Raw genomic sequence first — 12,936 nt, 5'->3', positions numbered from 1 at the left:
TGTCTGTGTTTCTCTGGTTTGTATAAATTCATCAGATTCTAAAAGCCTGTGGTCTTTTAAACAAGTATTTGTAGGGTTGGTCTGTGTTTCTAGTGTGTAGTGAGGTCTATTATTTTTTAATTTTTAAAAAAATGTTATCTTCTTTGTATCTGATGTTTGATAGCCTGAAATAAATCCCACAGTTTAAAGTAATCCCTTACAATTAATGAGGCCTTCTACATATTTTTATATAAATATTAAGTAGAAACAAAATAGATCTGTTTGTTTTGGCTTACAGCTGTGTTCCTTTGTTTGGGTTTTCAAATTCACAATTGTTTTTCAGTGACATAGTACTGTCTTTCTGTGAAGCTTGCTGATTTAGATCTTAATTTTTTTGCTGGGTCTGTCAAACATAGTATTAATAGCCAAGTCTTTTCCTAGGATAGGCTTTCTCTTTTAAACTCATTGCTGTGCCCCATAACAAATCAGCATGAGTCAATACTGCACAATTTGTTTTGTATTGAATTTTTTTACTTTATTTCAAGAGAACAGGTTTTTCCAGCATTAGTCTTTTATTTCTTCATGTTATCTGTATTCTCACTTAACAACTTTCTTACTTGGGTTTTCCTTACAGTTTTTTTTCCAGTCTTTTCTTTCAGTTGCCTGTGTATAGAGAGAGTGTTCTCTCCATGCTATTTCTTTGCCTCTAAATCACCTCTTTCTTTTTTTTTTTTTTTTTTTTTTTTTTTTGTTAAATATCTAAAGGTGCTTATTGCTTTCTCTTGAGTTTTGTGTACTCTTCCTGATTTTATCTGCACTTATTTTTTGTTTCTTTAAGGCAGTTTGATTTCAGATCCCCTTTGTGGCTGCATCAGCACAAACAGAGTGAGCCATTGTTTAGGGGGGAGGACAGCTGGCATAGACTGAAATTTATTCTTTCTGTTACTCTCTCAGCCTTCAGAACAGGTAGCTGCTTGTGCAATACCATTTGGAAGTCTCTCTGGTCGTGTGATAACCATCAGATTGTTCCCAGAGGTTCAAAGAGTGCAGGTGGCCTTTATCAAAAGTATTTAAGGTCTTGCTCTAACCTTATGATTTGCATCTCAGTGTCTGGGAAAGTTTGATAAATATTGACAGAACTGTTTCAGGTAACTTATGTAAAGCCAGTAGTCAAGCCAGTTACCAGCTGAGGTTAACTTGGTTTTATCTATGACCTGCTCCCTGAAACACCCATCCTGTGTGTCATCAGGAGGAAATCTTATGCTTTGGGTGATTGTGTTGGCTGTCTAGGAAAAAAAACCCAACAAGACAAACCCAAACCAAAAGAACCAGAAAGAAACAAACAGCCTTTCTCATCAGTCCTTCCAAGCCCTTATCCACTTACAATGTATTTTTTTGTAATTTATAGGAGATCTAAATTTCCTTGCTCAGTGTACTTTTCTTTTCTCACTTTAATGTTATCTGGACTATTGGGCTAATGGTGTATTTTGGATCTCAGAACAAGTGTGCAGTCCTTAGATATTCCAGACAAGGTTTCCTGCTCCACTCTCTACCCATCCCTCCTGAGCCACGTGTGCCCCTCTCACTCCATCTAGGATCCCACCAAGTGTGTTGTGTCACTTGAGTCACATTTTTATTTACTTTCTGACACTTCCAGCTACACCTTTTGTGTTGTGTTTGTGTTGGGATACAGAGATCAAGGAAGCTCTGAAAGGACTCTGCTGTTTGCCACCTTTTGCTGACCTGTGCTTGCCACTCATCACTTTGGAGCCATGGTGTAGATTGCCATTTTTAAGTCTTGTTGTTTTATTGGAGAGAACAGTCTTGCAATTTAATTTGCTCACTGGTGATATAAATGACAGCAGATTTTTAGCTTGCCAGGCTGGGAAGCACAGATGGCACTTCACATGGCTGATAAGAAGTGGGACTCTGGGGAAAAAGAAAGGCAGCATATGTTTCCCTGGGTTTGAGAGAGCCAAGAGAGGTCCAGGGCTTGTGATGTTTCCCCAGCTTTGCTCTCAGCATGGAAGTGTGTCCTGCATTAGCAGTGTCACTGCAGGACAACTCAAGCTCTGTACAGTGACAGATGTCACTCCTCTGGGGTGTGCCAGGGAGGGCCCTGTACTTTCTAAATAAAAGGGAATAAATGAGTCAACTGATGGAGCCAGTGTGTCCTGAAGGAGGGGAGTGGGAGAGAACTTGAGAACTGCTCAGTGTCACCTTGGCTTAGGACATTGTGGGTGATCTACCTCTAGCTGGCAAATAGGTTAAAATGGGTTTATCTTTGGGGAGTTATTAAAGAACTCAATTCTTAGTTTGTCACTTCAAGGTGTCCATAAAATAAATCAGTGGGGTCTGTACTGTTCCCTGTACTGGATCAGTTCTGTGGACTGTTCTTGATGGGTGCCTTGCAAAGTTGTTGTGCATCAACATCTCAGAGATGTATCTTGCAGGGACTTTGTACCTTGTAGCAACTGCTTTGATACTTAAGCACTTAATGATACTGAATATTGCTCCTCAGTGTTATCTGCACCATTAAAAATGGGGTGATCTGAGAGCCAGGTGAAAGTGGCAAAGTCCTGCCTGAGAAGGAAAAACAGGTATAATGAAATTTCTTGTCTATTTGATTTGTGTTGAGGAATTTTGAGAAATAATGCCTCCAAATCTGTAGCTTGTTTGGTTAAAGCAGAATTTCACTGAATTATTGTATACCCTTCTCAAACCTGTAGTAGTCAAAGCTTCTCACTAAATTGGTATTGATCCTTCCATTTTAGGGGTTGAATATATTCCAGCTTTTCTTTAGCTCTTAGCTGTAAGGAATCTTAAATGAAAAAAAGAGAAAGTGTTTTTAAATCCATAATTTATATATCGTGTAATTATATACAAATAAACTTATATATGTTATATTACGGTCTATTTAAAATATTGTATTTTCCTCTCTTCTCCTGTGATAGTTTTCTTTGTTTGAGAAAGCTTGCTTAGTAGCGATGATACCAGACAGATGGATTGATGGCCTTAAGAGAAATTATGTTCAGTTTTTCAGCTAGGTAACTGTTTCTCCATTAGAAAAACAGATTCTCTGCCTTAAAATTGGAAAACACACATACTCAGCTTTGCTGGGCTTACAGAAGGAGCAGTTGTTTCTTTTTACCAAACATGAAAAAACAGTCAGTGTTTTAGCTGACTTTGTTTGTTTGTTTGAAGTGGCTTTGCTGTTTAGGTTGGGTCTTGTCTGGTATGAGAAGTGACTTCACCAAAGAGTTGGTCTGTGCTTCTGAGACTGCTAATACTGGAGAAAGTAGCACTGGAGTACTTAGTAGCAGAGGTTGATTTATGTGTTTGGATTACTAGAAAATGATTTAATTTTAATTAAAAAAAAAAAGAAAAGCTTGCATAATAACAGGATAACACTTGAAGCAAGAGACAGCATAATGCTTATACAAATGTGGAATTAACCATCAATCTGACTGGGCTTCAGCTGATATTTTCACCTATTTCTATTTAACAGATAATGTAACTGATTTGATGAGAGGTAAAATAAAATCTGTTTTTTCTGGGGTGCTAAGCCCCTGGTGTTACTTTTATACATGGGATAAGAGTGTCAAATTTTTTAGTTTGGATTTCTGATATCCTTTACCATAGGAAAAGCTATGTCCCTTTTATTGAATGCCACTTTAGCTGTAGTGTATCCAAACTATCAGTCTCCAATAGAAATTATAGTAGGCTACCTGAGGCATTTGTTATGGAAGTTCATGGGCTCCAGTGTTGGAAGTGCTGATTATTTAAACTAATTTATTACGTGAAAATGAAAACAGAGAATTCAGTCTTTTCAAAAATTTTATCACTGTTGCTAGTTTTGAGATTTTTAAAGTGTTGCCAGTTCACCTTTTTCATTTAGCAGTACAGCTGCTGAAGCTTCCCTTTGAAATATGAAATAACTTCATTTTCATTAAATTCATTGCAGTAAAAACCCAATTATCTGAGGCATTTATCATTTTCTCTTCGCTCTTATTCCCCCCTATTATTGTTGCCTTAATTGGTTTCCTATTTGTTTTTCTTCCCCAATTTTATTCTTTGACTTGAAGTCAGGTTTACAAATTAGCTTTTTCAACATCCAACTTACTGCTGTTTCAGAGTCTGCTCTGTGCAATTTTTGGTTGCTTTTCTGTTAAATGGCCAAGACTCAACAGTTCAGTAGCATGCCGCCTTCTGACTTAGTGAAACAGAGTATAAAATGATCAAGTAACTCCATGCCTTGATAACTCAAAAGTGAGACTTTGTTTAAAAGAATTTGCTATGTTATTTGTGGTCCACTATATATGTTTTCTTTTGTAGAAACATAAGTAAAAAAAAAAAACAAACAAAAACCCTGGAGCCTATATTTTTCTGCATGCCAACTGTTTCATTTTCAGGAGTTTACTGTTTTGATTTTTGACATCTGTTTTTAGGATCTTGGTAATATAATTTTTCTGAGGTTTTTTTTCTCTAATGCCTGGCTATATATCCCAAGAATGAATCCACTCCCCCCCCCCCTTTTTTTTTTTTACCATGGCTTTTTCCATTTGTGTTCACAGCTGCCTTCAGGTTCTATACTTAACCTTTAGGTTTTTTGGCAATGAAGCAGTAATCTATTTATTTTACTTCAGTGTAAATAGAGGTTGTTCATACACAGAAATTTCTGTTTTCAGAATTTTGCTACAAGTCATCTAATCACAGATCCTATAAAATTCTGAGCAATATTTTAGGGAGTGTTTGCATGCATCTCTGGAATGCTGCACATATCAAAGGATGAAAACATGGAAAAGGACAAAAACTAATGATCTTTTCTATTTTCAGAGAGTTACCTCTTCAAAATGAAAGTGAGGAAGAAGAGTCACCGAAAATACAAATTTGAACAGTAATTATTGCTGCTAAGTAAGTGTTTCTTCCTCTGTTTTTTTCCTCCACTGGGGCAAAAACTAGATGTAAAGAAACTAGATGAAGACCCATGCTACTTGAACTGCAGCTGAAAACTTCCTTTCTGTTGATTAAATCCTTGTCAGATGGCAAAAGAAAACTTTGTGAAAGACAGGTCAGGTCCTTTGCTTTTATGTCAGATCTGTGACAAAACGGGGTCAATCAGACACCCATGTCACCTTTCTTTTCCCCTCACACCGTTTTCTGTCCTCACTTCTCTAAATAGAGGAATTCTTTGATTTACTGTATATCCTCTGTTTTTTGTGTTAAAAAAAAAAAAAGCTTTGGCAGTTTTTTTGGACCTTTTCACCTGTGTTGCAGATTCTGCATGAATTTCTCAAGGATAAATGCTACTGTAACAATACTCTGTACTTGTACAAATTTCTCAGTACTTGTGTAGAAGTTGGACACAGGCCCTGTTCTAGTAGGTTCTAAGTAAATTTGCTGTTGTGGCTGGAAACTCTTGTGTGCTTACAGATAGCCTAGATTCAGTGCTAGATTTTCTGAAATGAAAAAAAAATATTACAGAGTCTTATGTTTTTGAAGGTATATGGAAGTACCATAATAGTAATTAAAAAAAAAAAAAGTATCAGAAGAGATCAGTCCTAGAAGAGCAAAAACTCTGTTCTTCTCTGTTCTTTTCAACAAGCTGATTAAAGAATGGACTTCACTGAAACTTAAATTCAAGTATGACCTTGGAAAACAAGCATATTATGACATTATTCTTTTTTGATACAGCTGTAGAAAAGACTGTTATGCTCAGCTTTGTTAATTATGGTAAAGATAAGAAGGTTGTGGAAGTTTCTTGAACTTTCACAATGCACCAAATTAGGCTAACAACTTGAGCAAATTTGTTGCAGATGAGAAGCTTTCATCCAACTGCAGTAATGGCTGTCAGGCTGAAAACCTCTAAAGCACTCTCAATTATTCTAATTTATTTTTTTCACTCATAACTCTTGAAGTAGTTAACTTAGGAATTTAATGAAAGATTTTTTTTTTTCATAAAAAAGAAAAATGTGGGATTTAAAATTATGTTCTGAGGAGGGCATGGCCAGAACAGAACAAGTATGAAAGCAGCTTTCCAAGCATCCAGTTTCCAGTAAGATTTCTTGAAACTGGTTTAGTTGTGAATCCTTGCTGTTGCTCAAGAGTTGTTTCCAGTTCCCAAACCCTCTTCTCTTCCATATCAGACACTGGTTAGAGGGAACCAATTAAGGGATTTATCTCACAAAAAGGCAGCTATTTTTTTCTGGGTTTTTTTTGTGTGGCATCAGCTCTGGCAAGAGTTCAGAACTTGCTGAAGTGGTGTAAGGGAAGAAAGGAGACTGCAGGCAGGAGCTGAGAGTGCAGGGCCATAGCCCAGCCCTGGAGGCAGCAGGCAGTGGATCTGCCCAGCAGTTTGTGGTAACACTGAGTTAAACTTGATAAGCTGGAAATAGGTGATTTGAATTTGGAGAAGGACAAATGTGGCTTCTCTGAGAGCTTTAGATTAGAATTGTCTAATCTCACCACACCCTCCCTCTCCACCCCTTGCTGTTGGCAGGAGTGACCTATTGGTACCCACAGAAACAGTGATTCCAAGGGAAGAAAATCTTGGCAGATAACTGAAAAATCTGTAATAATCTTCCTGCCCCCAGCCCAGACCTATTTGAAATATCTGTGTGCTCCAGGCCCTGGAAATGAATGAAAAAAACATAAAAAGAACTTGTATGACTTTTTCAAACCTCACTTCTTATCAGAATTGGCTGGTCCCTTGTACCCAACGATACATAACACAGCCATTTGTTATCTTAGCTGAGTTCTGTAAATTAATATCTTTGTTTTGTTTCAGTGTGAGCCTGGATGCATGCACGCAGGCTTTTTTATACTTCAATTTCAGTCTTTGTTTTGTGTTCACAGTGCCCTGATTTGTCTGTAGGCTGTGATGATGGTTTCATCTTTTGTGGAGATGCAGCCAAGGACAAAGCACAGTGGTTGAGAGCTGCCTGAAACCATTTTGCCTTTTTCTGTTCAGTTTTGGGGGGAGGAAAATGAAGAGGATTTATGGAGGTCTGTAAACTGCAGTGTTTGGAGCAGCAGGGAGGGCAGTGGTTTTGTACACATTGTTCAAATCCTGAGGGAGGTTGAGTTGTGGAGGAAGGCTGATGGGAGCTTATTATCTAGGTAAGGTCTAGGTAGTGCTGGAAGGTTGAGGCAAGAAGCTAATGGAATAAAGGAGATACCTTTTTAGGACTTGATTATGCAATCTGTGGATTATGTTGGATTCCTGCTTCCTTTCAAATCACATAAATTGCATTCTGAACTGTTTTCTGTGATCAGAGCCTGGCTGGGAAAAACTGTATTTAATCCATCTACCTATTTAATCCTTTTCCTTGATGGTTCTCACATGTAAAAATGTTCCTGTAGTAGCATGTCCTTTTTTTTTAAAAAATATATCATATTTCATTCTTGATCTAATCCATTTCATCTATGAACTGTGGCTTTGTAGTTTGTTAGAAAAAAAAAATGAACTGGGCATCTTTTATTGCATTCCAAAACATTTTCTTATCGTTTCTTGGACATACTGGAAGTTAGATTTATCTGTGAGAGCCTTTTGAAGATGAACTAATCTCTACAAAAGCCTTAAGATTTTGAGTTATGAGGTTTATTCTAGGGACACCTGAAATCTTGGATAGATATTTCTGATTTCATCATATTCAAATAGATCAACCGATGATTTCTGGTGGAAAAGGAAGGAATCTTTTCAGAAGGGTGTATTTGCTGATCTAGTCATGCCTTTTTATCAGCATCAAAGCTGGACCATCCTGCTAGGTTTCTGCATTCTCTACTATTTTTCTTGCTTACTACTTGCCTCCTCTCCTGAGGATCTGCAGTTGGCCATGCCAGTTTATAGAAACTGGAACAATGTAGAGTTGTAGCAAAGCCCACAGATCAACATTTTCCTTGCAGGAGTAACACTTAGGTATCTCTGCATGACTCAGTTTCAAAATTCACCTTTTACTCCTTAAGCCAAATCTAGTATTTAATAAAAATTGTTTTCTTAAGGAAAAGTCTTCTGCTGACTTTGTTTCCCTCTCTAGATGCCACATTCCCTGTCTTATGTGACAATCTTCCCCCATGTTCCTCACCATGTGTTTTGTCAACAGCTGGCCTTTAGTTACTGGTGTCTTTAGCTGGTGTCTTTAAAATTAACCAAGGAGTTTCTGGGTAACTTCTTACCTGCTGCAACCTGTTAAACTGCACAAATCTTTCCAACATGGGTGAATTATAGAATCCTGCTGGTTCAAAGGGTTTCCAACCCAGTCTCTCAGAAGCAGCTCCAGTTAGACCAGCTTGCTCAAGGCTGGTTTTGTCTGTTTTCAAGAATGGAGATCTCACATGATTTAAGACCTGCTCTGATGTTTGACACTCCTTGTAAGTTTGGAGATTCCTTTTTCTCTTGACTGAGCTGGAATTGTGCCAAATTGTGTCTGTTGCTTCTTGTCCTCCTGCTGAACTGGAATAAAGTGCACTGCCATCCACTGAGCACCTGAGGGGACACCTCTGTGTATTTTGTGCTTATACATGAAGAGAATGAAGAAAATGGTGACAAGTTGGGTGATAAGGTGACTTCTACCAGAAGAGGAAAGGAGGATATCTCAAATGCTGGTGCTGCTGTCCATGCCTTGGACTTTCTGATGCAGTGTAATGCTAACCCTTGTTTGAAATGTTGCCAGAGTAAGCTCAGAGCAGAAAACCTGCTCTAGGTGACCCTATTTTAGCAGGGGGTTGGACTAAATCATCTCCAGAGGTCCCTCCCAACCCTTACCATTCTGTGATTACATTAGGAACATCATTATCAGAAAATGGATTTTTTTTCAAGGCTCAGAAGAGGGGACCATCGTACCCATGGAGATTAATTCACTGAAATGGGATGTACTAGAGGATACAGACTCCTGGAGAAAGCAAGGAGACTTTGAATCCCAACATGAGGCCTGATAAACAGTGAAGCAAGGTTGTGGAGGTAGTTTGTATTGGTGGTTTTTATTTCTTTTGAAAGCTCTGTATTCCCCCTCATCCACAACATTTTCTGGTCATGCCTCTGAGTACATGATAAGAAAAATAATAAAAAGAATTAGCTTTCAAACCATCTTAAAAACCTGTTTTGTCACTGAAAGCCTATGAAGCTAAATAAGCTATTGTGTTCTGGCAATCAGGTGGAATTTCTGGACGTAATACCAAATCAATTAATTGCAAACAGTAGTAGGTCACAGTCAGAGCCATAAAAATAAAATACAATCTGAAACAGTCTTTGAAAGTAAGACAGTAATTAGTTGGTTAAACTGATTTTTATGCCAGATATAGGAGGTGAAGTAGAAATATGAATGGTGCAAAAGGCATTTATTGTTTGTGTTTGGGTTTTGTTTGTTTTGTTTTTCTTTCTTTTTTCCTTCTTTTTTTCCAAATACATCCAGGGATGGTGACTCTACCCCTTCCCTGGGCATCCTGTTTCAATTCTTGACAACCCTTGCAGTGAAGAAATTTTTCCTAGTATCCAACCTAAACCTCCCCTGGCATGACTTGACGCCATTTCCCCTCATTTATTACAACACAGAACCCAATCCCTGTGTTGCTTCAGCCTCCTGTCAGGCAAGGAGCAACCAGACCTCCCCTCAGCCTCCTTTTCTCCAAACTGAACAACCCCACTTCCCTCAGACACTTTCTATAAGACTTATTTTCCAAACCCTTCTCCAGCTTTGTTCTTTAAGTGTGCTCCAGCACTTCAATGACCCCTGGATTCTGAGCTGTGGTCTCATCAGGTCTTGTGGTGCTTGCCACAATTTTCTTTTGTATCATACAGCAGCATAACCACCACTGCCTCTCAAATTCTGCCCATTTTTTGTGTGCTGTTTCTCCATTTGTATCTTCTGTTACTCAGCAGTTCCCCCTGCAGCCTGTGAATATCTATGAGCTCTGAGGAATGGTGTGCAGATCTCTGGATGGTGACAAACCACTCCTGAAACCAGCTCATCTCCTGTGGACAGATTCTCACAGGACAAATGTAATGGTATTTGTGTTTTCCACCCCAGCTCCCCTGTTATTTAATGTCAACAAAATAAATGTGTGTTTTCCATCAGTGGTCTCTGGTTGAGCTAAGGACTGACTTTGATTAGAAGGGAAGATGTAGCTTAGGAATTGATTTTCTGAGCTACTCTGGTGGTAAGAAGGCTGCCTGGCTAGCAGAGAGGCTCAATGTATTGGAGACAGTGCAGCAAGACTATTTAATAAAATGTCCATGTGAGATGGAAAAAGGGAAGAGGAATTGCTACTGGTTTTGCAGGTAGAACAAAAACCTCATTTTGTTGCTCAGGGAGGAAGCATCTTACAGAGGAATCTCAGTTCAGGTCTCAGTACCATGCTGCCCTATGCCAACAGGTTATCAGCACACACTTAATGAAGTCAGCATATTGCTGGTAACGTTTTTGTCACAGATACTGAGCAAAATATAATATTTAACAGGAAGATTAAATTCTGTGGAATATACCCTTGTCTCAAGACTTCAGCTTCTTTTCAGCCAACCAAATGTATATTCATTCAAGGGTTGTGTTGCATATTCTTACGCAGGAGTTGTATCATTCCTTTATCCTCCTTCTCTTTGGACACTGGACAGAATTTCACCTGTCAGGTTAAAGGTAACATCCTTAAGGATTAATGTTGGCATTGCAGTTCTACCACTGAATATGTGCCTTTCAAGGAAGAATGCCACTGTTTTCAAAAAGTCCTGTTTTTAGGATTTTGTGAACACCATGTTAATATTGGGGGGTTTTTTAATTTATTTTTTTCAACCACAGGAAAATACCTTTGTGCTTAAGATTGACTTAGGAATTGACTTAGGATTGCTATAGCCTCTTTTCTCTTCGTTGATCACATTTTAGAAATTTTGTAGTCTTAAAGTTTTCTTTTTCCTGCATGTTCCAGTTGCAGTATTATGCAAGAGGACAGGTTTTTAGTGGCTTTTTATATGTGAGATATTTATTTACTTTTTATTTCCCTTCAAACAGGTGATCTGGTGACTGATAGTCATCTGGAGAGTGAATTTCCAGAGGGCAATAATTCCATTTTTCCCCTTTGTCAAATGACTTGGATTTTCTTGTCAGTGGTGTTTCACAGCAGTCATATTTGGCATGAGAAGGATCTCCTCTGTCTGAAGGGCATCAGGAGGTTGCTGTTTGTCTGTAGCTGTAGGAACGAATGATCAGGTAACCTAGTGCTTGTTTTCAGATGCCTGAAAGCCCCACTCAGCACTGTGCATTTGGCCAATGAATGAGTGCAGCAGCTGGTGATTTCTCTGCACTGTCTGTATCACACATCCTCTGTCCTTGATTATTTTGTCTTCCACTTCAGTATGATTGCCCAGATGACCAAGAAGGCCAATGGCATCCTGGCCTGGATCAGGAACAGTGTGGCCAGCAGGTCTAGGGAAGGGATTCTGTCCCTGTACTCAGCCCTGGTGAGGCCACAGCTTGAGTCCTGTGTCCAGTTCTGGGCCCCTCAGCTCAGGAAGGAGATTGAGGTCCTGGAGCAGGTCCAGAGAAGAGCAAGGAGGCTGTGAAGGGATCCAGCACAAGTCCTGTCTGTGAGGAAGGGCTGAGGGAGCTGGAGGTGTTCAGGCTGGAGAAGAGGAGGCTCAGGGGAGACCTCATCACTCTCTACAACTCCCTGAAAGGAGGTTGGAGCCGGGGGGGGGTTGGTCTCTTTTCCCAGACAACTCTCAGCAAGACAAGAGGGCACGGTCTCAAGTTGTGCCAGGGGAGGTTTAGGTTGGATATTAGAAAGAATTTCTTTATGGAGAGGGTGATCAGGCATTGGAATGGGCTGCCCAGGGAAGTAGTGGATTCTCCATCCCTGGAGATATTTAAAAAGAGACTGGATGTGGCACTCAGTGCCATGGTCTAGCAACCGCAACGGTGGTTCAAGGGTTGGACTTGATGATCTCTGAGGTCCCTTCCAACCCAGCCAGTTCTATGATTCTATGATTTGGTGTTAGTTGAAGGCATGGAAAAATTATGAGTGCTGTTGTTAAATGTGAGCAACACCCATCTGAGAAGAATTCATTTTTCTTCTGGAGGGTGGGAGAATAAAAGTGGGTGTGGTGAGCCACAGGTATTTCAAAAAGGGCACACTAAGAAGTGATGAATGGAGCTTTGGGGAGTGGACTCTCCAGTTTTCCTGATGCTCTGAATGCTGTGAGTAGCAGCCCAGAGAGCACTGAAAAACAATCCATGGATCACACTGCAGGCACTGATAAATAAGGGTATGGAATATCCACTGTATTGTGCACCTTCTTGTGCTGTGAACAGGAGGTGGAATGTTTGCAAAAACAAGTGTGGATGTGTGTGCTGTGGGCTGCTATTGCCAGCAGTGTGAGAACTGAGATGTTCTGAAATAAAACTTTTTTAGTGTAGCAGTGCCATTGCAATACGTTCTTAAGTTATTTTGATTAAAATACTTTGTGACGATTGCATTTCTCTGCTGCTAAACCATTTCTGTTTTAAATGAACATCAAGATTAAAGATGCTTACATTGGTTTTGTTTCACTGGTTCTATTCAAACCAATCATCTGATTGTTTTTAGTCTGTAGACCTGCATGTTTTCTTACAGTTTTATAATGCTGTTTCCTGTTTTTTCTGGGATATTCCAGAAAGATAATTTATGTATACCTGAAATCTCTGTTTTGCAATTCAAACTTGTTGCTTTGAAGAGGGAGACAACTTACAAAATGTGTTATGATATGAAATTATTTGTATGATGAACCTGGACATCTGTTGGAGGGGAAAGGAGAATTAATGCTGACACTTCTGAAGTTACTTTGCAAAACCTGAAAATTAAACATTTATTCTACACAGTTATTCTACACATTTAGTGCCTCACAACACGTTTGAAATGGCACATTTCTGAAAACTGCTTCTGTTCTGAAGCATACACTTTAAGTTAAAAGAAATGGCCTGTGCATGTACTCTG

The 12,936-nt window shown here is 39.1% G+C and overlaps 1 protein-coding gene across 1 annotated transcript in view; it reads left to right on the top strand.

Moving 5' to 3' along the window:
- Window positions 1–12,936, top strand: part of FUT8 (fucosyltransferase 8) — a 108,638-nt gene that overhangs the window by 16,151 nt on the left and 79,551 nt on the right. Inside the window, exon 2 of the mRNA XM_030451967.1 lies at window positions 4,816–4,893. The gene's annotated coding sequence lies outside the window, so the exon portion shown is untranslated. The remainder of the gene's footprint in view (window positions 1–4,815; window positions 4,894–12,936) is intronic.

This window comes from Calypte anna, chromosome 5A (assembly GCF_003957555.1).
Source record: "Calypte anna isolate BGI_N300 chromosome 5A, bCalAnn1_v1.p, whole genome shotgun sequence".
Lineage (NCBI taxonomy): Eukaryota > Metazoa > Chordata > Aves > Apodiformes > Trochilidae > Calypte > Calypte anna.
Note: the sequence above shows the minus strand (reverse complement) of the source record. Positions and strands in the feature narration are given on the sequence as shown.